Consider the following 16605-nt stretch of genomic DNA (forward strand, 5'->3'; position numbering starts at 1 on the left):
CCATAAGTATTCTTTATGGGCATTGTATAATATTTTATCATGTGTATATATTGTTTACAATTTTTTTTTAATTGCATTTTTAATTGGGTTGCTATATTTTTGAAATATATGACATCCATATTTTTATGGGCATCTTTTTCTCAGCCACCTCGTTGGGCATTTTGCCTGTTGTGGCGTTGTATTTGTATTTAAAGTTTGAAAGGTAATTTTAATCCTTGAATTCAGTAAAGAAGAATAATTCAAGTAGGTTTCGTTGAAAAAGCATGCCATTTTTTACAAAAAGTCGAGATGGTCAGAATTAAGGAAAATATGGTCATTAAGAGAAATAATGATTTAATTGATCAATCAATTATATCTATGAAGTGTTAAATTGATTTTTCGTCAGCGCGGGTCGGGCCTTTCTATTTCTTAAAAAAACTTATTTTTAGGCATCGCTCTGTGTAAAATGCTGGTCTTTTTCAATATAGTATATACTCTCAGTCGTAATCACTAGGGACGCATATAGTAAAACTCTTGACTACCATACCGAGAGAAAAGTGTCAAGGCCCGCAGGTAATCCTTTCGATTCCCAGAGTCCGAAAAGGAGAAATCTTTTCGATTCCCAGAATCCAAAAAGAAGAAATTGAACTTGAGGTGATCACCTGTAGATCGGGCTCCAACAAGCTGTTCCCACAAAGTTTTCTAAAACTTGTTATCAAGAGTTTGATAATGTGGATGGACGTCACAAACAATCTAGTCAACACCACAACTTGAGATATCTCTAGTGTGGTGTTGATCCAGTCTCTCGGCTGTAGTTTTTCTGTTTTCCAACTTCGAATAGCAAATGTGAAATGAGCCCCCCTAAAAAAAAGATACTGTCCACAGCGAGCAGCAGACCCACAACGAATATATAAATTCATATACACGACATGTCACTTTGAAATATTGATGAACTCATTACACACAATGTTGTAGGTTCACCAGGACAATTCGACATAACTCACTTTTTCTGGGGTAAAACCCAAAGCTGAGTTAAGAGTTCTTTAAGATCTATTAGATCTTTAACTCAGCTTTGATAAAACCGTAGTAAATTGCTTTAATGACGATTGATCGGGCATTGTGGACATCTTCAAAGAAAGTCTTAATTATACTTACGAAGAGTTACCAGACGTCATTTTCTGCATACGAAAGATATTTAGACCGGGACATGCACTCAGTGGCCAAAAAATTAGGACACCCCCTCACCCAAACTTTGACTAGTCCGTGCAGCAAGTGCGCTGACGTAATAAACAGAATTTCCTAATAAAATGTTTTCTTTCGCAACAACAGAAGAGCTACAACGCAACAAATTGAAGCGCAATACAACTCAGGATCATCGCAAAGCACATCTGTACGCTCTACAGACGATTCTTAAAATTAATTGGATTTAATAGCCGGTGACCAACAAGAGTCTCTTTGATTTCGCTGCTAAACCGAAGAAAACGGCTTTTCTGGCTGGGCTAGAGAACGCCGAAATTGGACACTTGATGAATGGAAGAAAGTTGTCTGGTCTGACGAGTCAAGATTTCTTTTCTATGACGTTGATGACAGGATCAGTGTGTGGCGCAAGCAGCACGAAGCCATGGATCCGACATGCCTCATGACAACTGTTCAAGCGGGTGGCGGTGGAATCATGGGGAACATATTCCTGGTATATTCTATATTCCATTGGAAACATCCGTCAATTCCAGCACCTACCCCCACATCGTTGCTGACCACGTGCACCCGTTTATGGCCATAACGTTTCCTGATCATGATGGCTATATTTCCAGCTGAACAATTTACCTTCCCACAGGGGTGGAATTATTTGAGGAACATGATTCAGAATTTCAATTGCTTCAAGGGCCCCTCAGTCACCTGATCTTAACCCAATTGAGCATTTGTGGGACGAGGGGTTGAAAGGTCTGTTAAAAGCTCCGAAACACCACCTTCTAATCTGAGGGAATTAAGAGCTGCCATTTCGTTACCATGGGCTATTATTCCTCCTCAACGGTTTCAGCAACTTGTCAAGTCCATGCCTAGAAGAATATTTTCTGCTGCCTTTGAAGCCAGAGGAGGTCCCACACGATATTAGTAGTGAGTAGCAGGGTGTTTCTAATTTTTTAGCCACTGAGTGTAAATTTTATCGCCGAATACGTATGGCACGTTCAAAATGTTTTCATATAATCTCGCTGAGGGGTTGGTGTGCCAACTCCTCGGTTAAGGGAATTCCTGCAGTAACAATGCATTCTGCGGTCGTCTGATTACCATTTCTGTTGCATTTCCGCCTCAAGAAAGATTTTTACTGGGAGTACTTGGTTATCGCGAACTCGCGACACCTCTGTGATCATCTAACTTAACTAAGTGCAATATTTGTTGAGATATTTGAATTCAAAAATCACTGAAAACGAGGGAAAGAACGGCATAAACTAACGAAATGCTTATTATGCTGTTCTTTCCCAAGTTTTCAGAAATTTTTAAATTCGCATATCTCAACGAATATTGCACTTAGAAATATGAGTTTTATTTTATTGGCCTCAGAAGCTACACGGCAAAAACTTTCTCTCTCTCTAATTGGGTTGTTTTTTTAACACAAGGTGACCAAATAAAAAGTTAATTTTTTTATTTCAATAACTATACAACCCTTTGCAATATGAACGATGTATCTTAAATTTATGTGTTGGTTGGATATTTTTCTTTTTTCTAGCTGGAAGTATGCCTGTTGGATCAACGGTTTGCCAATTTGTGGCCAAGGGACATAAGGCATCACGATGTGTAATAGCGACAGTACTGCACTTTGGTTTTGGGTTTGGACCAGGCGTTTTCGGTGTCGTTCACTTTGAAATCTTGCGCTCTACTCATTCATGACTGATTTTTGTAGTTCTGGTGCCCTCATATATATCGCGACATTTTAATTAAATCGAGAAATTTTCAAACTTTTCTGAAATTTACAGCCTCGTATCTTTTTAGTTTTTAGATATAGACTTAGAACCCAAAATAAGTTGTAACACATACAGCATGCACTCTTCTTTAAAACAATATTTAATTGACCCTAATAGGATTAGTCTCTGAGATATGATCTCGTTTATGGATATGTGTCGAACCAGGAAGTCAAAAATCGTGGGTTCACTTTGCACACTCGCAGTTCGCGACGTCCTGTGGCCACGAATGTCAGAGCAATATTGAAACAAATTTTCATTCTTCTTCTTTAAAACGGGACGAAGATGGCGGTGCTATGCCTATTTTTAGCCGAATTATTAAAGTTTGAATTTACTTCGACAGAAACTGTTACTCATTTGGGTGTGATTGCCTCCCAACACCCGGGATCGCCGAGCCGAAACGGCTGAAGCTATAAATGTGAAATTTTGTCAGTAGTTTCATTTCATGATGTAAAAAACTCATTAAGAAGGTTTTTTTTTTCGAAATTCGACCCCTAAGGGGGGGGGGGGGTCGCAGGGGGTTCCACAGTAATGTAAAAAAATCACGCCGAGCCGAAACCGCTGGGGCTGTAATTATGAAATTTTGTCAGTAGATTCATTTCATGATGTAAGAGACTCATCAAGAAGGGGCTTTTACGAAATTCGACCCCTAAGGGGGTCATAAGTGGGGTTCATAGGTTACATAGAGAAATCACGCCGAGCCGAAACCACTGAAGCTATAAATATGAAATTTGGTCAGTATTATATCTTATAATGCAGATAGCCAGGGTAGTTTGGCTTAAACCACGTTGGTTTTAACGGACCGTCTTTTTTTCCAAAAAATCATATAAAAGTGGACAAAATGTTATTTTTTCTCCTTGAAAAATAGCATATTGGTTCATTATTAGCCCAATTTCCATTCATTCTTTCCACATTTTCTATTCTTGGGGTACAGTCTGATGGTATATCTTTGAATGGTGTAAGATGTTATAAGTGGGTTTTTTCCTAAAAATCTCATAAAAGTGGCCTGAATATATATGTATATATTTTCCACATAAAAAGAAGCTTAGTTACTAAAGTTATATTTACTGTACCAAAATTTCTCATTCTCACCGCATTTTCTAACCTTTGACTACATTCTGATGCTCTGTCTTAAGCAAATTCATGAATGAGGAGCAATCCTCAATCACACATTTTATAATTAGTGATGTATGATCTCACAGGCTCCCCCCCTATCTATTGTTCTATCACTTTGGTCCCTCTCCCCCGAACGAAATTTCTGGCTACGACCCTGGTGCAGTGGGAGGATTGCAAACTTTGGTGAATTGAAACACATCCACATCCTTACCATGACATAGGTCTACTTTGATCTGTTGAACAAGCATTTTTGCGCTTCCACCTCACAACCAGAACACAGTGGACAGCATATTTAACATTTCTTGTGTAAGTTGTAATTGATTGTTTAAATGACTTCATTTTTGTGATGTTTTCATGAATTACAAAATCGTGCCATGTTAATTAAGCAATCATTTTGTTCGGACTGACAATCGTTTCCATTCTGCGAGAACATTTTCCATGTGCTGGGTGTGCTGGGTGAGAACAAAGCGTCATCTACTTTAAATTTTTAAGTATTTTTTCCACCTTCGCCATACAAAACTCCATTTGCTTTGCAAATTTTCAAATTCTGACCAGTGGTTCTTATTTTACAGTGATTTGAATAATCACCCTGTATATCACAAATCATCGCTGATTAATCTGCATTAATTATGCTACATTAAACATATTGCATTTGCCTATTTTTTATCAAAATAGCGTCCTAATTAAGTGTATTGAAAGTAACTGGGGAACAACAATATTGAGAATTCTCTAACACAAAATAATTGTTTAAGTTAAACTTTAAAATAATGAAATTGAAAAAGTTGGTTTTTGTTAAAATATAAAAAATATTTATCGATTAATTAATATGGAAATTGTATAACTAATAAACATTTTATTTTAATTAATTATTAGAAGTTTTAATGGTTTTTCAGAAATTTTGTTTTTAATAAAAATGATATTTAAACCAAAAAAAAAAACTGGGTTTTTGGTTTTAAAAAAACCAAAAAACAAAGCCAACCCCTGAACTATTCACCAGGGCTGGATAAATCAATAAAAAAGGCTCAAACCAAATTCATTAGGAGCGAAGCATGTTTTTCCCCAACAGTCCTAAATAATTTTTTTTTACTTTCCCATGTTGAAGACACATTATTACGAAATCAAAAAGAAAAAAAAATTGTCATACACTTCATTTCGACAATGATACATATAAAATTTTAGGTGAAAAAACTGACTTTTTAGTCACCATATCACCTGGGTCCAATATAGCAATTTGTCCACCCCTGCAATCTAGCGCCCGAGTGGCGTGGTGGTAAAATGCTAGTCTATCACCGTAAAGATTGCTGGCACGGTCCCACACAGGTTCAAGTTTTTTAGCCAACCCTGTAGATATTTATTAAGGTGGGATTTCTGAAAATTCAACCCCCAAGGGAGTTATGAGACGTTTAAATATTATATTACATCGCCTAGTAATTTTCAGATTACCAAATCCACGCGAGCGAAGCCGCGGGTAGCAGCTATTTAATGAATATAACACGCTAGTTATATTCATAATGATATTAGAACTAGGAAAGTCTAAAGTCTCCAAACTAATACTTAAAATGCTCACAAATATAATTTCATAGTTTTATACGTATATGCCGCCCAACAGGGCCATAGCTAGGATTTTTGCCGCCTGGGATTTTGCCGCCATTATTTTGCCGTCCCCACAACTTTAAAATTCGAAAATTTTATAACTGTGTTCTTTGCTCCCACCTAAAATTGTCGCCTGGGCAGTTGAACCCCCCCCCCCCCTTGCGGCGAGCGCGGTAAAAATAAAGTGGTGAGTTGACGCGTGAATTTACTTGATCCGACTGAAATCGTTTCTGACGGAAACAGAATTATCACAGAAGCGTAGGATCTGAATCTGCACGAGTCAAAAATGATAAAGTTAGCTTCTCAGCAACTTACGAGGGAATGAAGTAGAGTTATAGAATTAGAATGGATGATGATACAAACTTCGATACTAGTAATGGGGCGAGGAGTCTGAGCGAAGGAAGCAGAATGAGAATTGATTTTGGCTCTTTATAGTACAAAAACCTGTGCCGAAGTGAACAAGAAGGCGTAAAATAGCCAGCAAATATATTGAAATGCTGACGTTATACGGCAACACTGCCCCGTAACTCCTGCTAGCCGAATACCAAACTGGGAGTATGATCCCGAAACTCTCAGGCGTAAATTTGATCTGAAGTTGCAACTTCGCAAGAGCGCTTCAATTATTTTTATTAAAGAACGTTTCGGAATTATCCTCTTGTTCGTTGTCCTTTGAGACACTGAAAGGTAACATCCTGATCGCGCTCAGTGAGCTATACTGGTTTCCGTGGGGGTTTTGTTCATCGAAACATTTTCTGAACGAATATACACTATCTACCAATAAGTATTTGGACACCTGTGATAGAAAAGAAAAACTAACTTTATTCAAAATCAATAGTTGGTAGAGCCTCCACGAGAGGCAATTACAGCGTGAACCCTCCGGGGCATACTTTCCACAAGTCCTTGTGTGACGGCTAGTGGTATTTTCTTCCACTCGGCTTGGAGAAGACATGTCAGTTCCTTCACCGATTTTGGACGGGTAGGGCACTCCTTAATTCGGCGATCCAACTCGTCCCAGAGGTTCTCGATAGGGTTCAGGTCTGGGCAGGCCAGTCCATTCGATGAACCCCATTGGCACCATACCAAGCCTTGGTTAACCTCGCAGTATGACAGCTGGCATTGTCGTCCTGGAAGTAACAGGGGTCCACCCCGTAAAACTGCCACAACGTAGGAAGCACATTGTCATCCAAAATAGTGCAGTAGGCATCGGCGTTGAGCTTACCATGAATGGGGACCAAGGGTCCCAGTCCATACCAGGAGAAACACCCCCAGACCATAATTCCACCTCCGCCGAACTTGACTGTTGGCACAATGCATTCTGGCAGGAGACGTTCTCCAGGCAGACGCCAGACCCAGACCCTGCCATCCGAACGGTAGAGGGTGAACCTTGATTCGTCGCTCCAAAGAACCCGTTTCCACTGATCTACGGTCCAATTTCAATGTGCTTTGCACCACATTAACCGAGCAACGCGGTTGGACTTTGTGATCAAAGGCTTATGGGCAGCAGCACGACCATGAAAGCCAATCAGATGCGCTTCCTTACGGATGGTATTCATTGAAACAATACTCTCGGATGTCTGTTGAAACTCCTCGCGGATGAGGGCCATCGGTTGGGTGCGGTTCTTCCGAATTTCTCTGGACAGCACCCGTCGGTCTCTATCTCCCAGTTTCGTTGGTCTGCCGACTCGGGGCAAATTCCGACAATCACAGCTCACCTTCCACTTCTTAATCACATAGGCCACTGTCGATTTTGGGTACTTCAGCTCGCTAGATATGTCCCTTAAGTATCGGTCATTTTTGTGATACCCGATAATTATACCTTTCTCGAAATCAGAGAGCTCCGAACTGCGCGGCATCTTGCATGCGACTAATGCCGATGTTGTTTCCTACACGATATATACCGGCGGAGGGCGTGACGTATCTCAGGACCGCAGATATCGTCATTTGCATAGGTGTCCAAATACTTATTGGTAGATAGTGTATTCCAGGCACTTTCACCTGATCCATGAGATTTTGAGAAAGTGCTGATCAGCTGTTGCTTAATGACTCATAGTTGCTGTGGGGTTTTCGAACTTTTAAAAAATATTATTTAAATGAATATATCTTAGAAACAAACATATCCAACAACGAGGAAGTGGTAGTTCGTTGTTTAATACACTATTCTGCGACTGCTGTAGAAAACTTCAATGATACGCATAACGCATAGAAAAATCTGGTCATTCCTATTTCGCTCGGGCGAACCAGCAACTCGAGACGATTTTCCGCATATTTGATGAATTTCTTACAACTAACTTAAAATGATTTCACACACAATTTAACGTTTAAAACTTTTATATTTTAACATTTTATACTTCAAATAAATAAATAAAAAATAATCTAAGAGTTTTTTTATGTCTGAAGATTCCTGCGGCTCTTTCGCCGGATACAAACGGTATTCTTTGCGGTATTTCTCCGGATTCTGTGCACGTTATCCATTTTGAATTTACGGTCTTCTGTGGAATCACTGTCGCTTTCACATTCATTATCTATCTATTACCCCGATTTTTCCCTTCTTACACCTCTTCATCGCTATCTTCATCACTGCTTTCTATCGTCAAGTAATCTATACATAGACGTAATTTCGTTCTTCAATGAAAAATCGAACTCATTTTCACTTGAACTGATTCCTTCATCGTGTTCCATGCTTATTGGGCTCCGTAACTTTGGAAATAATATTCCCATTGCCACGACTGTCGAGTTCGAACTAACGCAAAGACGCATATATAACATCTAAAAAACGGATTAAAGATTGGCAGTTGTTTTATATGCATGTATTGTTGAATACTCATGAAGCGATATTACCCAAACCAAACCTAAATAAACATCGTTACCGCTCGAGTTATTGCGTCAAACCGAGTGGTGACCGAGTCACCTCTCGAGTGCAAAGGGTTAATATAACTCTTGCAAAGAAGCGATAGATTTTTTTAAGTAAATGTTTAAATAATGTGTTTAATGTGGAATTAAAATTGCATATTGAGGATACTGTTTTTTCATCAGTAATAATGAATATAATTTATATGATGAAAGGTCCGTGAATCAAACTGAGGGCTTGATGTATATAAATGATCGTAGAAGCGTGTTGGAATCATAGGAATTCATCAGAATCAAGAACGATATAGAATTGGCTTCTCGCAAATAATCAAAGGAATAGCGGGGCGGGGGAAAGAGTGACTTAGAATGTGTGGTGTAGCAGTAGTAGGTAGGGCCTCCAAAAAATGGCTCGGGGATCCATGATGTTCTTAAGTCAGCCACCTCGTTGGGCAATTTGCCTGTTGTGGCGTTGTATTTGTATTTGTCATCGTGCCCCCCCCCAGCAATAATGACCGTGCCCCCCAGACTTCCAAGTCTATATCCTCTGCCTATGGATAGACCTATGCGTCAAGACACGTCTGGGAAACGAGGATGGAATGGATCGACGCTTCTAAGCAAAGGGCACAATGCTATCAGAACGAAAGTAGAGAATCCGTATTATAGGAGAGGGCAGAAACGTTGCGCCATTTCGGTTCCCGTGGGGCAAGCGCTGATCCAGAGGGGGGGGGGGCAATTGCTCCCCCAAGAGAAGAATAATATGGGATTAATTTGTCTATCTAAACACGGAATGATCCAATTCACTTACACAATAAGTCGTTTCTCTGACACATCGCCCTGGATCATTATCTTCTAGATAATGTCCCTGGATACACCTTCCTCTGCTTCATTCGCAGTTCTCCAACCACAAGATGAGACAGCTATTGAACGTCTATTCATGTCAGCCGATTCTATTCTTTTGTAAGACAATTTGATCATTTTTGTCGCACCACGGTCATTTTCTACACACGAGGGCTAATTAGACCGGGACTTACAATTTATTGCCGATTCCGAACGGCAGGCTTGTTTTTCATACTCATCGAGAGGTGCGCTAACCCCTCGATGGGGACTCCCTGCGGTAGTAATTTTTTCTGCGGTCATGCCGCCGTTTTTGTTGTACCCCTGTGTCAGGAAAGTTTTCTGACAAGGACGAATCGGGTATCGAACTCGCGACACCTCTAAACATCCTTTGGTACTTTAGGCGAGTATCTTATTGACCTGAGCTACCGCGCCCTTTGTAAGACAAGCCTTTTCTAGTGAAAGCTCAGTCATGGCCAAACTATTCTCGATGCGCAATCATCTTACCTAAAAGAATTGAATAAAATCGTCCTACGTGACGTGACATGACATCGCTGTCTCATCTCGTTGTTTGGACGACTATATCTACGTCGGCTTCATTCGCAGCTGAAGATGTCTGCCTTCGCTCAGGCGCGGATCCAGAGGAGGGGGGGGGGAGATATTAACGATTGCTCCTCCCAAGAGGTGAATAATAAGGAAATATCTGCCCCGTAAAATACGGGATGATTCATAGAACTTACACAATTTGCCCCTCCCAACACATCGTCCTGGATTTGACCTGTATATCTTCGGGTGGATCAGGCAAGGGCGTAGCGAGGGGGGGGGGACTTGGGGGTCTGGTCCCCCCCCGAAATGTGAGAAAATGACCGAAAAAAGGGAAAAAGATGGCCAAATCCATTGTTCTGTCACTTTGGTCCCCCTCCGAAATGAAAGTGGTCCCCCCCCCGAACGAAATTTCTGGCTACGCCCCTGGGATCAGGGGTGCATCATTGAGATTACATCGTCCTGTATCCGCGCTTGCCGTGGAGTTTAAAAAGAATAGGCAGTGTCCGACACTAACAGCGGTAACTTTCGTGAAAACGACAATCGTGTATAATAAATAGAAATTAAATGTTTGTACTATAAAATGCTGTGATGGGGATCATGGGAACAAAATTTCACCTAAGTGAAGGTTTGGAATCCATATCAAAATGAAGATAGATCTGAAGTTGGCTTCTCGGCTGCTAAGGAGAGACAGAATAACAATGGATGAAGATACGAACTTGGAAACTAGGAATGGGGTACCGTGTGTTTAAAAAGGAGTGCAAGAGCGTATGAAATAGCGCTAATCGATTTGAACTGTCGGTGTTGCGAGAGTAAGCCAGTAGCCGTTGTTAGGCATCTACTAACCAAGTGCATACTGAAGTTGAAGTGCGAGCCCATCACTTCTAAGAATCAGAACGAATGCGGATTTTTTCACATACCCACAAAAGTGGTCGTCTGTGCCCGAAAACGGCAATGAAGGCCCGAGAATGAAAGTGGCCGTCCAGGTATGCAAACGAGAATGGGAGCACGAGTGTGCGGAGTAAAATGAGATTTGCGAATGAAATTAAAGTTTAATTGGCCCTCGACTTCCTAGTTTCTAAGTTGGCCGCATATCATTGGTTCACGTGGGGCTCGGTTTCTTTTTTAAAGTAGTTGTCGGCCCCGGTGCAAATCCAATTTCGGCCCCCACCACCGCATTCGGAATGCCAAATGGGTCCAATGGGTCTGAGTCGACCTCCATGGCACTGTTCATTTCATCAGCAATGAAATCCATAGCCATATTTGATCCAGCCCCGTCAGATGTCACCAGAGTTGCCGAAGCTCGCTTGCGTTGACTATATTCGCAGCAGTACTGCGCGTTGGTTTTGGGTTCAGGCCCAGCGTTTTTTGTGCCATTCTCTTTGTCATTTTGTGTTCTATGCGTTCGTGTCTGATTTTTCTTAATTTGGTTGTACTTTGCACTCATATATCACAACATTTTGAAAAAAAATCCAGAAATGTTCGCACTTTTTTGAATTTACAGCCTCGTATCTTTTTTGAATGTTTTAGATACAAACTCGATCCCCAAAATAAGTTATAGCATATATACTCCTCTTCAAAACAACATATGGTTCACTGGGGTTGAATAAGTAGTTTGATATATGATCCCCCCCCCCCACCTGTTTATAGGCACGTGTTGAATCCGAAAACTTGAAAATCGTTGATTCATTTTGCTCGTGCGCATTTGCTGAGGTCAGGCTGCCACAAATATATATATAAAAAGGGTACTATCACAAACTTTCATCGTGCTTCTTTAAAATGAGACCAAGATGGCAGCGCTGTCTATTTTTGATGGAGTTATTGAAGTTTGAAATTACTTCGATAAAACTGTCGCTCATTTGGACACGATTGCCTCCCCATACCCGGCATCGATTTTAAAAACGTTTTCACGGCAAGAATAACTAAAAGAATTATGCTCAGAGAACTCTATATTGGAACACGAGGAGGCCCGGTTCTGCCTTTGTTCGATGCACTTTACCGGTTCCCGTGGGGCAGGCATCTTCAACCAGTTGCTCGCGAGCACCACGGTGCCCTCCGAAGCACCCATAGCACTTTATGTCCGTGCCCGATTTTGTGCTCGCGAGTACTTAAGGTGCAGATTAAACACCTCGTACGCATTGCATGCAAGGATTAAAATCCTCATTTTTTATGTCAAACTTGCTGTAAGGGTGCTCTTCTTCTGATAGTGGATACAGGCAGTGCTCGCGACTAAAAAGAGGTTGAAGACCTGTCGTGGTGTTTTGGAAGGCTAATTTTCTAGGCACTTGGTCACGATCCGTTTGACTAGGAAGAGGTAGGGATCCGTTGATTCTGTTCATTTTGTACATGATACTTGCCGAGTCAATTTATTATAATAATAAACTAAGAGGTTATATGACGGATTTCCGTATTCGTAAACGTTAAGGTGAAGAATTCATCGCTAGGAATGAAATAATCGTTCAACAACAACGGCGGAAAATGTCGGGTTCTTTCTCGGCAGTAGAGAATATTGTGCACAGGATAAACAATATTTCTGATCCGTAACGGTGACTATAGCGTGAACTTCAAAATCTTCAATGAATGACCATGTTTCAGTTCAGTTTGTCACAATATATAATTCGTTTTTCTCTCCACTACAAGTCAAGTATCCTGAAGCTCGATATCCTGTGATCCCTGGTGAATTTTGGAACCGACATATACATCGTTTTTTGTGTAATCCTCCTTTCAATGCCTTTATTAGCCATACGAAATTTCATAGTTTTGTGTAGTATCAGTTTAATTATGGCCACCTTGTATATTCAAAAGCTAAAATATTTACCAGTTTAAAAAAATAGATAAATTATCTTAAGAGATGTTCAGATTAATGTTTTTTTTTTTTACTTGTGACGTCATCGTTTACATGAAAATCGAATTTTCTTTAAGACTTTTAAGTACTCTGAGAAAAACAATAAAAATTGCCATCCACATTATCTTGAGAGGCGAAAATAAAAATCGTGCTTCTAGAATAGGGAAGCTTCCGGAAATTTTAGTGTTGTTGTCATTTAATGCGTTGTTTGACTGACGCTTACCAAGACCATGAGCCTATCAGACTCTCTGCTCGGAAGTGATAGGAGTGAACGGCCAATAACTCTTTTCGGTCACTCAAAGGAGATTACCGGCGACTGCCTCCACAAAATTGACTGAGAAAGCAAACTGAACAAACGTGCCTTCTAACATTCTCCGCAGTGGACTAATACATATCACGAATCCACAAAGCAACTGATAGGTGATGAAATATAAAATTTCAAAGTAAGTAAATTATATATATATATATATTGTCATTATATATTGAATCAAATAATTTTCATTGCTCAAGTTTAGTTTAATTAGGACAAAAATTAGTTTGCATTCCAACAGAGATTTATTCGAATTTCAAGTTTCAAAAACATTAATAAATTAAAATTTCTTGAAAGACGGGAAGAAAATAAATTCTACGAGAGAGCCATGTGTGTGATATCGCTACGAGTCATAATTGGACGGATTTTATATAAAAGGAACCAAGCGCCATTTTTAACATTTTTGAGATATACCGACATCTGAACTATTGAAAGAGATGGGATTTTTGATCTAAATGGAACCAAGTGACATAATAGGCTGTGATGCCGTCTGTGCGCACTTGAACCAACTACAAAACTGAAGAGATAACTGAATCGAAGATAACTTTAAATCGCTTTTTCTCTCAGTTTTGAGAGAGAGAGAGAGAGAGAGAGATTTAATGGTGTTTGGTTCCTTTTATATAAAAGCCGTCCAATTATTACAGCTTAATCGTTTGCAATCGACCTTAACAGTAGGACTGAGTTTAATTGACCTTCGTGCACTTGCTCCGTAAAAGATGACGTTTTTTTCCTAACCACCCGCAAGTCCGGTATATCGTCGATTGAGGATTAAAACCGTTTTATTCCTGGAGAAGTGAGTTGCGTAGGAAAGTCTTTTATTGAGGACAGCCAACAGTGCATGTGCATCTATTGTTGTGTGTCGAAAATTTCCAGTATGTGTTTCGCTTATCTTGCGAATGGATAGAAATGATCAGATTTTATTTTTTTATAACTTGGGGGGGTCACAAACCTGAATGTTCATTCGTTGTGTATTCATGTAACAAGACATAACAAAAGCTATTGCGTTCGGTCACTGTTTATACGAAAAAATATGAATTTTTTAACCTCATGGGCGAGACACGCTGCATATACAGTGTGTCCTGTAAGTGCTAGCCATACCTTTATCTTATCAACCGTTCGTCGTAGAGGTAAGGTTCCAATTTGTTTGGAATTATTTTATGTTTCCAAATGCTCAGCAGGTGTTAAAAAATTACCCTGTACCAGTTTTGAAAGTGAAATACAGTGTATAACAAAATAATAAAAAAAAAATCTATATTTCTATACGGTCCCCCTGTGCTCTAACTTCCAATTAGAAATTTGTTGCCGTGTCTTTCCTAATGCCAACTAGAAAAATTCCATGTTTCGGAATTGAAAATTCAGAAATGGGAAAGAGAGGCAAAAATTCATTAATTGGCAACGAGGAAAAAATTCATTAATTGGCAACGAAGCAAAAATTCAGAAATTGGCAAGGGAAGCAGAAATTTAGAAATTTGTAAGGGAGGCAGAAATTCTGGAAAACAGAAAGAGGGGTAGATATCGTATTCAGACAGGGACAAAAATTGAAGAAAGGGCAAGAGTGGTAGAGAAATTTAGAGAAAACGGTAAGTTAAACTAAAATCAGAAAAGGGTAAGATAGTTCAGAAAGTAGGCAAGGGGAAGAAATTTCGAAATGAGCAAGGAAGCAGAAGCTCGGGGAAAAAAATAAGGAACGTAAAATTTCAGGAAAGAGGGTAAGGGAGGACAAAATTCAGACAAAAAAATCAAGGGAGACCGATATTCAGAAATGGGCAACTGAGGAAGATACTGTAGACATGGCAACTACATCCTGGAGCGGGCCCCTAGGATGGGACCTTTGGCGGGCCCCATACCGGACTTTTCACGGGCCCCTTTATAGTGGATTTATGGCGTGAAAAAAATAAAAAAATAATGAGAATCGTCCCGGAGCCCCAGGACTTGAGCCCTGCCAGCACCTCCCCCCTTGTGGGGGCCATGACTGTAGAATCCCACGATGTCGTCTTGTCTCCGGGGCCTAGTTCGTCCTGAACTGGAGTATGCCGTAAGGGTATGGAGACTTTATCTACAGAGGGATACAGACTTGGTTAAGGGGGGGGGGTTGCAGAGAAGAGCTGCACGTGCTCTTGTTTGCACACCACAAGACTTGAGCTATGAAGAGAGATATGATACCTGATTTCTTAATATGTTTACATTGGAACAGCGCAGCTGTCGGGGATATGATCGATGAATTTTCAACGGGATTTATAAAATGAGCTATGAGTTATAAACACGTAGTCAATAAACATCTTCTACAGGGGGACACCAGTATCGATTAGTAAGGGACAACTCCAGGTTGTGGCGTCGCATGTAATTTTTCTGTAATAGGGTTATGAATAGAGCCCGGATTATATGCTCTAAAAATACGCAAATGTGCACTTAAAAATGCAAAAATATGCACTTAAAAATGCACAAATATGCACTTAAAAATGCACAAATATGCACTTAAAAATGCACAAATATGCACTTAAAAATGCACAAATATGCACTTAAAAATGCACAAATATGCACTTAAAATGTCAAAATATGCACTGAAAATCCCAAAATATGCACCGAAAATCCAAAGATATGTATTAAACACCTCAGAATATGCACTAGAAACATTCATAAACTCAAAAATTCCGAAATATGTACAAAAACTGAGAAAATATGCATTAAAAAATCTCCATGCAAAAAAAAAAGCAAATGTGGTTTTTAAATGGCATCTTTTCTATTTCTTAGTGAATATTTATTCATTTTCAAAAAATTATCCCCTCATATATATACTGCATAGGCAAATAACTTCTACATATTTTTTATTCAGGCATTTTTTTAATTTTCAGTTCGATGTAATTGCACAATAACGAAAATACCAGTAGGAAAAGAATTTCGACACTATTTCTAAAAAAAATTTATCACTTTGACATATCTCTAGAAATAACCTTACATATAAAACAGTTTAGTATTCGTAAAATACTTTATAAATATATATTAATTCACTTAATTTCACCTGCGGGGAAAAACCCCGATGTTATGAAAATATTATGAACAATATTTATTTGAAAAATTATAAAAAAAATTGAGTGAGCTTAAATAAACCTTCAAAAATATGCACTTTTACTGAAAATTCTTTGATTTTATGCATTTATATGCATTAATGCTAAGAAATGCCAAAATATGCAAATGCATATGCACATATGCATTTTCATATAATTAGCTCTAGTTATGAATAAATGGAGTAGCTTACCCCCGTGAGTAGTGAATTCTAACACGATTGACAAGTACGATTAACATATCTGGGTAAATCGAGAAGCTATCCATACTTAGATAAGAGAACCATAAATATTTTTTATGGGCTTTTGTGTATTATATTTTACTATGTAATTTTTAGTTTTTATAATTGCACTTTTTTAATTGGGTTGCTGTATTTTAGAAGTACAGTAGAACCTCTCGATAACGGATATCCACGGGACCAAAGCTTTTGTCCGCTAATGAGGAGGTACGATACACAGTGAAACCTCGTATATACGACATTTATACGACGTTTGGCTCAATTGGTTCCTATACATTTT

This window comes from Pholcus phalangioides, unplaced genomic scaffold (assembly GCF_987345545.1).
Source record: "Pholcus phalangioides strain wild (caught in Gottingen) unplaced genomic scaffold, Ppha-v1.0 ptg000011l_1, whole genome shotgun sequence".
Taxonomy (NCBI): domain Eukaryota; kingdom Metazoa; phylum Arthropoda; class Arachnida; order Araneae; family Pholcidae; genus Pholcus; species Pholcus phalangioides.